Genomic DNA, 16,980 nt, shown 5'->3' with positions numbered 1-16,980 from the left:
ATATTTGGCTCAGTAGAGGACAGAAAAGATTAACGAGGAGAAAGTTAGGCTCATCATGTGCTAGCACGATTTCTTTGAACCTAATTGGATCTTATCCAAATCAATTAGTTAGCCCAATTGATGACATCCAGACCCTAACCCTTGTTTGTATGACCCAGTTAGGTTCATTCTATATAGTAATGAGATATGTCATGATCTCATCATCGACATTATCGAAACTCCTTTCAATGACCAGAACTCTTCTGATTCAGACAATTAGAATGATCGATCATCAATATCATTCCAATTGCTTCCAAATCCACCAGTGACACCTAGCAATGTGGTGGAACCCATCAGAACTGAAGATGAACCTCTCGGTGTAGCTACCTGTGTGATTGAGTTCCTCTATCATGAGTCCCGACTGAATTAGGGTTAAGGTGAACTCATCCAAAATCCAACATCAATCATATGAATTAATCGATCGATCCGAGTCCGATATGAAACTCCAATGGAAAACTCTTTTCCATTATTTCACTCTGTCATGGCCATAGGCTTAAGGACTCGATCTTTCGATCATCATAGGACTACTCCTCTCATCTACCGAGGTTGATAGATCCCATCTTGGTGCGACCTAGTTCTACAATGAATATGCTACAGCCAACATACACCTCAAGGTTCCGAATAGCTAGGAGATCGAGTTATGGTGTAGTCAAACTATAACACACTCAAGGTGAACTATCGATGCACCTCAGGTCAAATAACTAGACACACAACTGCAGCATCGAGCTAGTCATCGATGAGAAGTAGACTTCCTTATGACTGCTCAAGGTGGTCATGCTCAGTACTCTCTTCTCAATGAATACCTGTACTCTCGCTTCGATGTCTCCACATCATAGACTCAAGACACATCTATCCTAAGGAAGCGATCATACACCAACCTTCCGGATCGATCACCATCCTCGTGATGATCCTATGGTCAGGAGCTGTTTATGAGTTAGTTATGTAAATTCATATCTTAAATTTTCAACTCTTGAAAATATGAATTGACATTCCTACTAACTCAAAGGATGTATTACAGACACAATGTACACAATGTGATAGAAGAATAATTCATTTATTGATTTATAGTCAAAATTATAAATTTGCCCTTAGATTTATACAGGATGTGTCAGTCAATCTGGCATCTAGGCATACATCTAACAAACTCCCACTTGACCTAATGCCAATTGGCTACATATCTAAGTCCCATCTTCTCAAGGTGGGCTTCGATCTTTTGCTGGCCTAATGGCTTTCTCAATGGGTCTGCCACATTGTCTGTGGAGTCGACTCTCTAACCTCGACATAACCTTTTTCGAGGTAATCACGGATCAGATGGAATCGCCACTCGATGTGCTTGGACTTCTGGTGAGATCTTGGCTCCTTAGCTAGGGCTATGGCACCGTTATTGTTGCAGTAAAGAGGGATGGCATTCGATGACATCACTCCAAGTTCCACAGTAAACTTCTAATACCAGAATGCCTCCTTTACAGCTTCCGATGCAGCAATGTACTCTGCCTCCATGGTGGAATCAGCAATCACCGTCTGCTTGGAACTCTTCGAGCTGACTGCACCACCATTGCAAATGAACAGACTTTCAGATCTTGACTTTCGATCATCTATATCAGATATAAAATCTGAGTCTATATATCCCTGAATCTGGAGTTCTCCATTCCCAAAGACTAGAAACATATCCTTAGTTTTTCTCAAGTACATAAAGATACATTTCATAGAAGTCCAGTACTCTTCACTGGGATTCAACTGATATCTGCTTGTGACACTCACAGCATAGGCTATTTTAGGTCGTGTACATAGCATGGCATATATGAGGCTCCCTATTGCCGAAGCATAAGGGATCTTGCTCATGCGTTCAATCTCCTCAGGTGTGCTAGGGCACATCTTCTTGGAGAGATGAATGCCATGTCTAAAAGGTACTAAATCTCTTTTGGCATTTTCCATGCTAAATCTTTTTAGCACCTCCTTTATGTACATCTTTTGTGAAAGTCCCAGCATCCTATTTGGTCTATCTCTATAGACCTTAATACCCAGTATAAAGGATGCCTCTCCTAGATCTATCATAGAGAACTCTTTAGATAACCATACTTTGACTGAGGTCAACATGAGAATGTCATTCCCAATTAGGAGGATGTCATCTACGTACAATATGAGGAGGACAACTGCACTCCCACTGACCTTTTTGAACACACATGTTTCCTCCTCGTTCTTGATAAAACCAAATATTTTGATCACATCATTGAAATGAGTATTCTAACTCCGAGATACTTGCTTAAGTCCATAAATAGATCTTTGCAGCTTGCAGATCCTGTGATCATCATCACTGGATGTGAAATCAAGCAATTGTTCCATATAGATATCTTTCTCAAAATATCCATTTAAGAATGCCGTTTTCATGTCCATCTATCATATTTTGTAATCGAAATAGGCTGCAACAGCAAGCAATATGCGGATGGATTTTAGCATGGCAACGGGCGAGAAGGTATCCTGATAGTCAATGCCTTCACGCTGACTATAATCTTTCGCTACGAGCCTAGCCTTAAATGTCTCCATATTTTTATCTGCACCTATCTTTCTCTTGAAGATCCATTTACACCCAATAAGTACAATACCTTCAGGTGGATCAACCAAGATCCAGACTATATTTGAGTGCATTGAATCAATTTCTGATCTCATTGCCTCTAACCATTTCTTGGAGTCGATATCTGATATTGCCTCATCATAGGTCTTGGGATCATCACCATGAACCATATTTCTCGTGAGGAATATTTCCTCTACATCCTCTTGTATGGTACTTAAGTACCTTTCAGGAGGATGAAAAACTCTGGTTGATCTACGAGGTAGAAGAGGTTGTATTAGGACTGGTTTTGATTGATTTGATTTCTCAAGTTCTTTAGTTCATTGCTCTTGGGAGACATTCTCCTTAAGCTTAATTATTCTTCCGAAGCCACCATCTTGAATAAATTATTTTTCAAGAAAAATAGTATTTCGACTCACAATCACATTGTGGTCTTCCAAAATATAAAAATAGTATCCTAATGATACTTTAGGATATCCTATGAATCGAGCTCTAAAAGATTTGAACTCTAACTTATCCGCCTGCTGTCTCTTGACATGAGCCGAACAACCCCAAATTCTGAGATGATTCAGATTTGGCTTCTTACCATGCCATATCTCATACGGTGTGATAGGAACAGTTTTAGAGAGAATCCTATTCAATACATAAATTACTGTCATGAGACAATATCCCCAAAGAAATTTAAGGAGGTCCATGAAGCTCATCATAGAATGGACTATATCTAATAGGGTCCGATTTCTCCATTCTGAAATCTCATTGAGTTGAGGCATTCTAGGTGGAGTCCATTGAGAGACTATACCATTATCCTTAAGATAATCTAAGAACTCCCGACTAAGGTATTCACCTCTTTTATCTGATCGAGAATCTTAATGGGCTTTCCTATTTATTTTTCTACCTCATGTTTGAATTCTTTGAACCTTTCAAAAGCTTCAGACTTGTGTTTTATTAGAAATACATACCCGTACCTAGACATATCATTGGTAAAGATAATGAAGTAGATGTAGTTGCCTCTAGCCGACACATCAAATGGGCCGCACACATCTGTATGTACTAGGGCAAGTAGGTCTGTGGCCCTTTTCCCATGTCCCACAAAAGGAAGCTTGGTCATTTTGCCTTGAAGGCATGATTCACAAACTGAATATGACTCAGAAGTCAACAGACTCAATAGCCCGAATTTCTTCAATTTGTTAACCCTGTCTTCCGCTATATGATCTAGCCTTAGGTGCCACAGATACCTATCATTTAGACTATCTCTAGGCCTTTTAATTCCTATGGCATTCACATTTTGCTCGATATTAAATACAGATATATCAACATGTAACTGATAGAGACCGTTAATGACAAAATCATTGGCAACTTTATTATTTTCATAAAAATATTACAATGGTCCTTATGAAAGCTAATCACATAGCCTTCTTGTACTAAATATGAAACAGAATCAAATTCCTGCTTGCTGCAGGCACATAATAACAGTCTCTTAAAACTAAATCTAATCATAACGGTAATCGCAGAGGGTAGATTCCCACGGTCACGACAGCAACTCTTGCTCCATTCCCAATGCATAGGATCATCTCCCCATCCCTCAGCCTCCTGTTCTCCTCAAGACCCTGCATAGAAGTACACAAATGAGCACTAGAACCAGAGTCAAGCACCCAACTGGATGCAGAAGAAATCGTAAGGTTAGATTCTATAACGAGCATACCTCCAGAAGGACCATCCTTCTTATTCTTTAGGATGGCCAGGTACTGAGGACAGTTTCGCTTCCTCCTTTTTCCATCGACCTTCTGCTTCTTCACAGACTTCTTTTTCTTTTCAAAAGACTTTCTCTTGGAAGAAGTCCGCTCCATAGTAAGAACTGAACCTTTTGAACCCTTCATGGAAGCTCAGCCATAACCAGCATGTTCATTAACTCGGCCAAGGTACACTGCATCTTATGCATATGGAAGTTCATGATGAACTGACCATATGCATCGGACAAGGACTGAAGGATCACATCAATCTAAAAATCTTTGTCTAAGATGATACCGAGCTTCTCAAGCTCCTCAAGATCCTTGATCATTGTCAAACAATGATCTTGAACTGACTGCCCATCACACATTTTAGCCTTAAAAAGTCTTTGACAGACTTGATACTTGGTTGCACGACTTTGTTCACCAAACAACTCTTGTAGGTGAGCCAACATTTGGTGGATAGTCAAAATATTCTAATGTTGGCACTGCAAGTCATCAGACATTGCACCCAACATGTAGTACCTTGCTTTGTTATCATCATCCGTCCACTTTTTCAGAGACGCTCTCTGTTCAGCAGTCGAACGTGCTAGCATGGCAGGTGGGTCCTGATCCAAGATATGAGTCAATTTTTCAGAACCCAGAATAATGCTATAGTTCCTCAACCAGTCCTTGAAATTGGGTCCAGTCAATCTGTGGGTGTTTAGTATTTTGGTCAAGGGGTTTGAGGCAGACATGTTTCCTGTAGAGAGTCAACAGTTTCTAGTTAGATTTTGTAATCAGACTTAACTAATTTATTTAGGATTTTATTTTTAAATAAATTAGGCTCCCATTATTTTCTCAAATCCCTACACTCCCTTGATAGAGATGTGAAAATCTCCGTGATCAGTGATTTCTAGTGGGTGGTGCGGTCTCACCGATTGGCTCATCACCTCACCTAACAGTTATTGGTGATGGGTCAACCAATGAGTGGACAACTCTTGTCTGATGATTCTCTAATCATGGTGCACCCAAAATTTGGTCTCTAATTTATGAAGCTCACCGGATCCAAAATATTGCTCCAATCTTTAGTTAAGCCAAACCCACCATTTGCACGAACTAGATTCCTGATTGGGTCCCTCACCGTATCCAGAATATTGAGCCCAATCCATCCTCTAATTCATAGCATCCAATGCCTAATGGACATGGTTTCATCTTTTCGATGCATCTGAGCCACTGTAACCAGCCGAGAACAATCAACCCCGGGAAGGGCCCGCACATCCACAATGGTGGAAGACCTAAACTTAATATTTTTTTAGGGAGATTTTATTTATGTCTCATTAAACTTGACTTGACATAGTCATAACAATTATGACTAACCTTGTGGCATGGGTGTTGGGAATAGTATCCCAAAGTCAATCGTCAGCCTGTTGATGGTTGTGCTAATTCTTGTATTAGTATATGAATTATAAATAAATAAAAGTTATTTTGATATTTTTCATCATAAATTATTTCATCTTCTAATGAACTCCTATGTTGTGGTGAAGTCCTTAGGACTATTTAGACTCGACAAAGAAGGATTTGTCGTTTAGTCCTTAAACCTGTTCGCAACCAAATGATATGTTGTTACCAAAGATAACAATATTTATCAAGTATAGGGCATTGTGTGCCATATGAGTTGGTTGTCCTCTTAACCAAGGAGTGTGGAGATACTGGTATGGCATACAGATGAGATGTAAGGGTACATCTGCACTGAACGTGACCGACTCCGGAGCTATTTCTGCTATCAAGATTTGCTCCGATGGGATATGGGTATAACTGTCCCTCCGATCTGAGACCGCCACGGTGACTTGCAAGCAACTCACTGCACTTAGGCACTGGACTACCTGAATTTCTAATTCAGTGATGGAAGGATGCTGGGTGTAGTCAAGTACTTGACATATCGATGCGTGTGTCAAGATGGGATTGACCACTCCAGTTCAGGAGCTGTGTACAGTCATGTTTCAATTTAGCAAAATCTTGGCCAGGGTAGTCCTAGTGAGGAGTCACAGGACTGTTTGAATTGAGCACGATTCAGATGATCTAATCAGGGTTAACAATTTAACCCTGAGTCATCCTATACATAGGGGTCAAAAGGTATGAATTATATAGTAACCATATTCACGTAGGTTCTGAATGTTGTGATTGCGACTATTCGATCTATCCGAATGTCGGGTACTATTACTAGATGGTTACTTCGATTAGTACAGGAATTGGTTCCTGTGCTACCAGCTTAAGTTCGAACCTGTAGGGTCACACACATTAGAGGTTCCTATCTGATCTGATGGTTGATGAAGAGTCCTAATGCTCGTGGACTATGAGTCCTACATCTATGGGACTCTATGATCAAGAATCAGGTTTTTCTGATCATGAGTCTCACACATTTTGGGTACCGGGGTCAAGAGTCCCACTGGTTTGGGACTCTTCGATCAAGGTTTCATATCGATGGACTTTGATACCCGATTGCCCATCGAATTTGGACTCAATATTTATGAGAGATTTAATTAATGATTTGATCACTAATTAACTCAATTTGATTGAGTAATTATTTTTGGATCAAGTCTAATTGAATTGGATTCAATTGGGTTTGACCCGATTAGGTTAAGTGTTGACCTAATCGTCGAAGTGGTTTGGTCCCTGATTTGATCAGGGGTTGGGCTTAGTCAATTCTTGATTTGATTAAGATTTTATTGAGCCTAATAAGCTTAATTATATTGGATTTAAATTAGTCTAATTGGACCTAACTTATTTTAATTAAGTTGGTTCAATTAGGATGATTTAAAATTAGAAACCACCTTGACCTCAACTCCCTGCGCCACCTCACTTCTTCTGCACCCATTTGAATTCACGAGAAATAACTTCTCATGAATTTTCTCACACACAAAAGCCTTCCCATGCCCACTCTTGTACACCAATTATTTGGATAAACTTGATTTGTTAGCCATTCAAATTCAAAGGGTGTTTGAATTTAAATGGATAACTTATCCCTTGCGCCTTCTTGCCTTATCCATCTTGTGCGCCACTTATCATACACGAGAAAGAGTTTCTTGTGAAATCTCTCCATGCATAAGAGAAGCCATACCTCCTCTCTTCTCATGTGTAAAGTGGATAGGAATGAGTTGGTTGGCATTTGAATTCAAATTCGATTTGAATTCAAATGAGCAACTACTTATCTTTATCCTCTCACGCAGTAAAAACACTGCAAAGATGCGGTCTTTCATCATTTTAAAAAGAAGATAAGAGAGGGCATGCACACAGAGATCATAAAAAAAAAAGGGTGGCGTGAGAGAGGTTTCTTGCATGAGAAAAGAAAGGAAAAGAAAAGAAAAGGAGAGAAAAGAAAGAAACAAGTGGGTGCTAGTTTCTTCGGAGTGTACCCTAAGATTTTGGCTTAGGGTTCAGGAAGTGAGAACGTGAGCTACGACTATCGTGAGCCCACTAAACTTATAGAGAGTATCATCAACCTCTCTACCATCTTTGCTGATGATCCAGAGCATCCGAGGAGTTGGCAGACATCAATCGAAGGAGTTCGATCAACATCGGCCATCAAAAAGGTGTAGTTACGAACTAGCATTCGTGAGGAGTCGATCAGACTGAGAGCTTCGTGTGGATGATCTGCAGAGACTAGATACACTATGTGGCTGCATTATGATGATCAGATCTTCTTGACGGTGATCAGATTGCGATGATCGACTACCTGTATAAAGGTAATTATTCTGAACACATAATAGTAAATTATTTACTATAAAAGTTTGAATTTCAAATTTAAATACATGCATGCTATATATCATATTTAGATCCTAGTGTAGGGTAAATACATATTAATTAATTAGATTAATTAATAATTTTCACTATAAAATAGTAATTTTGAAAAAATTTTAAAATTATCGTTTTACCCCTGCACTGAAATTTCACTTCAAATGGTATTAGAGCGGGTTCTAAAATATGATATATAGATTTGCATGCGTAGTTTAAGTTGCAATCTAAAAGTTTAAATTTAAAATTTGAAATTCAAAATTCAAAATTTAAATTTTAAAATTTATTCAAAATTCAAAATTCAGAAATTTGAAATTCAAAATTTAAAATTTGAATTTTGAAATTTGAAATTCGAAATTCAAAATTCAAAAATTTGAAATTTAAAATTTAAAATTTAAAATTTGAAATTTAAAATTTGAAATTTTGTTGAAATTTCAAATTTAAAATTTAAAATTTAAAATTTAAAATTTGAAATTTGAAATTTGTTTGAAATTTGAAATTCAAAATTTAAAATTTAAAATTTAAATTTTGAAATTGGTATATTTAGATATACTTGATCCAAGTAGCAAGTAGTCTAATTGGGTTGGTTGCCATGGTCGTCCGGTCATAGGAGAAAAGTAGGGTTTAAAGGCACTCTCCTCCCATTCGATGGGGTTCTCCTATGGCGGTAGGAGTGCCACTGTAATTATATCCCATGCAGATGAAGCAGCAAAAGAAATTAATTGTAAAGGTTCAATTGTGAGATTTATCATGAATGTGTTAGATTAGATCTAAAAGAATATTCATGACTTATTTTGATTGAGTTATTTTCTGTTATTAGCAATAGGATTGCTGTTTATGAAATGTCCTGATCTGTTTGTGAAATGAGTCAACACGTTTGATGAACAGAAAATAAAATCTTTCAAATTTAAAAATTATTTTTGAAATACCAAACCCTGATCTATCAGCCCAAATACTTAATTAAAAGAATTAGGTGTTGTCTAGTTGGTCTAGAATTATGAATTAAGACCTATGACAATTGCAAAAACTTGTGGGTCAATGGGTTAGATTAATTAGGTCCATAATTGGGTTAGACCTAAGGTTAGATTAAAGAAATAGACTAAATTAGAGTAATTGATCAAATCTAATCAAAAGTTGAATTAGATTAGGTCAAGGACACTCTAGACTCAACTCCAATAGTTGTAGTTGAATGGGTCCTTGTCTTTAACTAGACCAAGATGGACTTAATTCATGGCTATGTGGTGGAACCATATTTACTAAGTCGATCAAATTAAAACTAATGAACCGATTGGTGTCTAAGGTAAGTTCGGCAGTTTGACCAGTGGTTCTTAAGTGGGAGCTACTCGCATTGATTCGATCTCTGATGAGTTAATGGCATATCCCCACCACTGATCTCACTTACCTGACCAACCTGGTGAGTTAGATTTTGATTAGATCACTTGATGATTAGGGCTCACCCATGTCATTAGGTAAATCAGTGTGATTGATTTAGGTGTTTCTAATGCCGGCTTTAATTAAATCCTTTTTAATCTGACTTGGTGAAGTCAGTGGAAGGATTGAAATTGGTTGGTTAATTTCTTCTCATCTATCCTTTAATAGATCTTCAAAAATTATTAGGTCCCTAAAATGATTAAGTTATAGTGATAACTAAGTCATAGCCTCCCATTGAGTGATAATGAGTCCATTAGTTTAATAATCACTGGAGGCCCAAAAGCCTGGTACTTATTGACTAATGGAATTATCATTCATAGTATGATAATTTGGTTGAGTCTTTCTGATGGTGGTTAGGTTGGCCGGCCAAAGTTGGGCCAGATCATTTATTGGTCCGATTCATCAAATCAAGTCATGTTAATGGTTGGACCTAACCAGATCTTTTCAGTGGAGGCCAAAGCCTACTGATTAGGTTCTGGGGCAAAATAAATTACTAGAAGTTGTTTAGAGAAACAACTGGTTATGAACCTACCCATAGATGCACATGGATTGACCAACCAAAGTTGGGCTCGTGTGTAGTCTGTGTGGATTTTAGTACCCACTAAGAAATTAAAGTAATTCCACGAATTGGAGGTTGAGGCTATCAGTTCGTAAAAATACTGGGAGAAACTTTAGACTAAAGTCCAAGTCTTTAGTATTAATAATTTATATACTAATAGAGGTCTGATTTTTTTTTATGCAGCTATGGCCACTACCCTGTCGCTCTGATCATTATTAGATAATGACAAGCTCATGGGACCTAATTTTGATAGCTGGTATCGAAAATTAAAAATTATCCTTGAGCATGAGCGGATCCTTTATGTAGTAGCGGATCCGGCACCTGAGGAGCCAGCCCCGAATGCTAGAGGGACCATCCGAGACACTTACCAGATGTGGCTCAATGATCGTACCACCATTCGATGCATAATGCTGGTGGTAATGAATGATGAGTTCAGCCACAGGAGATGCTTCAAATGTCGAATGACTCCTTTGGCATGCCTGATGATGTTGAAAGGCACAAAACTAGTTGTGCCATTTTCAATACTCGGATGAGGGATGGGGCCTCAGTCACCGATCATGTATTGTACATGATCGAAATGATTGAGCACCTAAGTAAACTGGGCTTTTCCTTGCACGAGCAGCTCGGTAAGGATGCGATCCTTAATTTTTTGCCCAAGTCCTTCCTCCCATTCCTTACTCATTTTCGGATGACAAAGCCTGCAGTGAACTACCACGGCTTGTTGGGGTTGCTACAGAACTTTGAGAAGGACCGCCAGCTCCATAAGGAGTCGGTGAATGTTGTGGGAGGATCTTTTTCTGATCGTTGATCCTTTAAGAAAGGGAAGAAGAACAAGAAAAAGAAGAACAAGGTGCAGCCACATGCTGGAATGTCTGCACAGGGTCAGACCAAGAAGTGCATGCTCGACCAGTGCTAGGTGGAGTGCTTCTTTTGCAAGAAGCAGGGGCACTGGAAGAGGAACTGTCCTCTATACATAGCCTCTCTGGACCCGAACAGGCCAAAGAAGAAGCAAGGCAATTATATGATAACACCTTGCAACTTTTTCATTTGTGATACTGCTGCCTGGGTATTGGATACCGGAAGCCCTTATCATATCTATAATTCGATGCAGGGTCTACAGGTTAGTAGGAGATTTGATGAAGATGAGAGGTTCCTGAATGTTGGAGATGGAAGCAAAGTTCCAGTTCTAGCTTTAGGAATCATGAACCTTGTAATCAATTCTCGTAATATAATTTTGAGTGAATGTCACTATTGTCCAAGTTTTTTATTAAATATAATTTCTGTAGGCCTTTTGGCCATGTACGGTTATGAATTTTTAATAAAAGAAAATATTTATAATATCATTTTGAATGGTGTTATAATGTTTGTTGGATAACTAAATAATAAAATTTACTTACTATCACAGCCTGTTAATGTGGTTCAAACCTTCGGTAAATGTCCTAGAATAGATAATGTGTCAGAAGTCTACCTTTGGCATTGTAGGCTAGGTCATATCAATAAGAACCGGGTAAATAGGTTGGCTCAAGAAGGAATTCTTGAAATTGGTGATTGTGAATCACTTCCAACCTGTGAGTCCTGCCTTGGGAAGATGATCAAGTCACCTTTTGCTAGAAAAGGTGAGTGAGCCAGTAAACTCTTGGGTCTGGTACATTCTGATGTATGTGGACCCATGAGCTCAAGTACAAGAGGTGGATATTTTTACTTCATAACCTTCACAGACGACCTATCGAGGTATGGGTATGTCTACTTAATGAAGTATAAGTCGGAGTCATTTGAAATGTTCAAACTATTCTGAAATGAGGTAGAAAAACAAACTGGGAAGTATATTAAAACTCTTCGATCTGATCGAGGAGGTGAATACCTTTCCAATGAATTTCTGATATATCTTGGAGAGAATGGGATTCTCTCTTAGTGGACTCCTCTTGGAACACCACAGCATAATGGTGTGTCTGAAAGGAGGAATCGGACCTTGTTGGACATGGTTCGATCCATGATGGGGTTTGCTGGTCTGTCAATTTCTCTCTGGAGATATACGCTCGAATCGACTTATTACCTTCTAAATAGGATTTCGAGTAAGTCTGTAACCAAAATGTCATATGAGATATGGATAGGACGTAAGCCAGTACTCTCGCACCTTAGGATTTGGGGGTGTCCAGCTTATGTTAAACGTTTAATTACGGATAAGCTTGGACCTAGGTCTGACAAGTGTTATTTCATAGGGTACCCAAAAGAGACCAAAAGATATTATTTCTACCTAGCTGATGAGCAAAAGGTGTTTGTCAGCCTTGAGACAATCTTTTTAGAAAAGGAGTTCCTTGGTGAAGGGACTGTTGCCTCTAAGATCGAACTTGAGGAAGTTCAGCAGGTGGAAAAACTGACACAAGTAGCTGAACCTGAACCAGATTTGGTTAGATCAAATTCGGAGCCCATTGTTCCTACACCCTTAAGGCGATCTAGTAGAGTACCACGTCAACTGGACAAATACTATGGTTTCTTGGTCCGAGATGGCGATCCTGTCGAACTTGATGAAAACGATGAGGATTCGATCACCTACATGGATGCAATGCAGAGACCTGACTTTGAGAAATGGCTAGAGGCCATGAAATCCAAAATGGAGTCCATGAAGGTCAACGATGTGTGGACATTGGTTGACCCACCCGAAGGAGTAAAACCCATAGGGTGTAAGTGGGTCTTCAAGAGGAAGAGAGGCACAGACGAAAATGTGGAAACCTATAAAGCCCGTCTGGTTGCCAAGGGATATCGTCAACATTATGGTATAGACTATGACGAGACATTTTCTCCTGTGGCAATGCTCAAATCCATTCAGATTATGCTTACGATAGCTGTCCATCTGGACTATGAAATCTGGTAGATGGATGTGAAGACAGCTTTCCTAAATGGAGAGCTGGATGAAGAGGTGTATATGATACAACCTGAAAGATTTACATCCATAGATGAGTCTAAGGTGTGCAAGCTACAGAGGTCCATTTATGGACTTAAGCGGGCATCTCAAAGTTGGAACATATGTTTTGATAGAACAATGAAGACCTATGGCTTCGTTAAGAACGAAGAAGAGCCCTGCATTTATAAGTGGGCTAATGGTCCAGTAGTAGTATTTCTTGTATTGTATGTAGATGACATTCTCTTAATCGGAAATGATGTCCCTGTATTACAGGGAATAAAGATTTGGCTGTCATCACAGTTCTCCATGAAGGATTTGAGAGAAGCTTCCTACATCCTAGGGATGAAGATCTATAGGGATAGATCTAAAAGGTTACTTAGCTTATCCCAGTCCATGTACATTGATACTATGCCGAAGAAGTTCAGCATGGAGAATTTCAAGAAAGGCTATCTACCGATAGGCCATGGAATTTCTCTCTTGAAGAGGGATTGTCCGACAACACCTCAAGAGAGAGAGCGTATGGATAGAATTCCATATGCTTCGGCAGTGGGATCTATCATGTATGCCATGATATGTACATGATCAGATGTGGCATACTCACTAGGGGTAGTGAGTAGATACCAATCTGATCCAGGGGAGAATCACTGGAAGGTTGTTAAAACCATCTTGAAGTATTTAAGAAATACTAAGGACCAGTGGCTTGTTTATGGTGAATCGGACTTGAGACTTATATGGTTTATAGATTCTAGTTTTCAGTCTGATCATGATGACAGCAAGAGTGTGTCAAAATTTATTTTTACCCATAATGGTGGGGCTATCTGCTGGAAAAGTTTCAAGCAGCACACAGTGACTGATTTAGTTTGCGAGGCAGAATATGTCGCTACATCAGATGCTGCTAAAGAAGCGGTGTGGCTAAGAAAATTCATCACCGAGCTCGGAGTAGCACCCTCCCTTGTTGGTTCAGTTCTGCTCTACTGTGATAGCTCTGGAGCCATTGCTCAGGCGAAGGAACCGAAGGCACACCAGCAGACGAAGCATATTCTGCGTCGCTACTATCTCATCTGAGAAATCATGGATCGAGGTGACGTCGACCTTCAGAAGATCGATGAAAAGGAGAACCTGGCCGACCCATTCACTAAAGCCATTATGGTGAAGGAGTTCGACGACTTCAAGTCGAAGATGGGTATTAGATACTGCACCGATTGGCTTTAGGCCAAGTGGGAGATTGTTGGGAATAGTGTCCCAAAGCCAATCATCAACCTGTTGATGGTTGTGCTAATTCTTATATTAGTATATGAATTATAAATAAATAAAAATTATTTTAGTATTTTTCATCATAAATTGTTTCATCTTCTAATGAACTCCTATGTTGTGGTGAAGTCCTTAAGACTATTTAGACTCGACAAAGGAGGATTTGTCATTTAGTCCTTAAATCTGTTCGCGACCAAATGATACATTGTTACCAAGGACGACAATGTTTATCAAGCATAGGTCATTGTGTGCCATATAGGTTGGTTGTCCTCTTAACCAATGAGTATGGAGACACTGGTATGGCATACAGGTGAGATGTAAAGGTACATCTGTACTGAACATGACCGACGCCGGAGCTATTTCTGCTGTCAAAATTTGCTCCGATGGGATATGGGTATAACTGTCCCTTCGATCTGAGACCGCCACGGTGACTTGCAAGCAACTCACTGCACTTAGGCACTGCACTACCTGAATTTCTAATTCAGTGATGGAAGGATATTGGGTGTAGTCAAGTACTTGACTTGTCGATGCGTGTGTCAAGATGGGATTGACCACTCCAGTTCAGGAGCTGTGTACAGTTGTATTTTAATTTAGCAAAACCTTGGCCAGGATAGTCTTAGTGAGGAGTCACAGGACTGTTTGAATTAAGCATGATTCGGATGATCTAATCAGGGTTGACAGTTTAACCCCGAGTCGTCCTATACACAGGAGTCAAAAGGGATGAATTATACAGTAACCATATTCACGTAGGTTCTGAATGTTGCGATTGCGACTATTCGATCTATTCGAATGTCGGGTACTATTGCTAGATGGTTACTTCGATTAGTACAGGAATTGGTTCCTGTGCTACCAGCTTAAGTTCGAACCTGTGGGGTCACACACATTAGAGATTCCTATCTGATCTGATGGCTGATGAAGAGTCCTAATGCTCGTGGACTATGAGTCCTACATCTATGGGACTCTATGATCGAGAATCAGGTTTTTCTGATCATGAGTCTCACACATTTTGGGTACCGGGGTCAAGAGTCCCACTGGTTTGGGACTCTTCGATCAAGGTTTCATATCGATGGACTTTGATACCCGATTGCCCATCGAATTTGGACTCAATATTTATGAGAGATTTAATTAATAATTTGATCACTAATTAACTCAATTTGATTGAGTAATTATTTTTGGATCAAGTCCAATTGAATTGGATTCAATTGGGTTTGACCCGATTAGGTTAAGTGTTGACCTAATCGTCGAAGTGGTTTGGTCCCTGATTTGATCTGGGGTTGGGCTTAGTCAATTCCTGATTTGATTAGGATTTTATTGAGCCTAATAAACTTAATTATATTAGATTTAAATTAGTCTAATTGGACCTAACTTATTTTAATTAAGTTGGTTCAATTAGGATGATTTAAAATTAGAAACCATCTTGACCTTAACTCTCTGTGCCACCTCACTTCTTCTGCGCCCATTTGAATTCACGAGAAATAACTTCTCATGAATTTTCTCACATGCAAAGGCCTTCCCATGCCCACTCTTGTGCACCAATTATTTGGATAAACTTGATTTGTTAGCCATTCAAATTCAAAGGGTGTTTGAATTTAAATGGATAACTTATCCCTTGTGCCTTCTTGCCTTATCCATCTTGTGCGCCACTTATCATACACGAGAAAGAGTTTCTCGTGAAATCTCTCCATGCACAAGAGAAGCCATGCCTCCTCTCTTCTCATGCATAGAGTGGATTGGAATGAGTTGGTTGGTATTTGAATTCAAATTCGATTTGAATTCAAATGAGCAACCATTTATCTTTATCCTCTCACGCGGTAAAAATGCTGCAAAGAAGCGGTCTTGCATCTTTTTAAAAAGGAGATAAGAGAGGGCGTGCACACAGAGATCAAAAAAAAAAAAAAAGGGTGGCATGAGAGAGGTTTTTTGTGTGAGAAAAGAAAAGAAAAGAAAAGAAAAGGGGAGAAAAGAAAGAAACAAGTGGGCGCTAGTTTCTTCGGAGTGTATCCTAGGGTTTTGGCTTAGGGTTCAGGAAGTGAGAATGTGAGCTACATGTTGGAGCATGATCCTGGCTCTTCCCACGGATCTTGGGTGCAGCGGAACCAGCAACGAACAAATCTGGAGACTTCTGGACTCGATCGAAAGCCCTTGACGAAATCAACCTGGTTGCTATCTTCTTCATCAGCCTTTCGTTCCAGATGAAGAACGCCTCTAAGATCACCTATAAAAAATCCAAGATCTGGTACCCAACTAGATCAGGCCTGGATCTAGGTCTTTCAATTTATAGATCTTGAATCAGGATATTCTAGATAGGGAAGAAGATAGATAGAACCAAACCTTGCAGATCTGTCCTGCTGCAGCCTTTCCTGTGGATCTGTTGATGGAGATCTCACCCGCGCCTCAAACGACCTCAGATCAACTCCAGATCTGAGATAAACTTGTACCAACCTCGTAGCAAGATATTTCATATCTTGGACCTGATGTTTGGGTGGCTACAAGAGAGGGAGAGGCAATATGGTTGGCGGCACAAAGGGGGAGGGGCTCAAAACCCTAGCGCCTCCCCTGCTTTTCCTGCCTTCTATGGACCTGACGGCAAGAAACCCTAGGGTTTCTTGCTCCTGGGGCATGGAGAATAGCTGAAGAGAGAGAGAGAGACTTGGGAGAAAGAATTTTCGTATTCCTTGGCTTAATCAAACCTATACAGTGCATGTATATATAAACACAGGGTCAAGTG

The sequence above is a fragment of the Elaeis guineensis genome, chromosome 8 (assembly GCF_000442705.2).
Source record: "Elaeis guineensis isolate ETL-2024a chromosome 8, EG11, whole genome shotgun sequence".
Classification (NCBI taxonomy): Eukaryota; Viridiplantae; Streptophyta; class Magnoliopsida; order Arecales; family Arecaceae; genus Elaeis; species Elaeis guineensis.
This window is presented reverse-complemented; position numbering follows the sequence as displayed.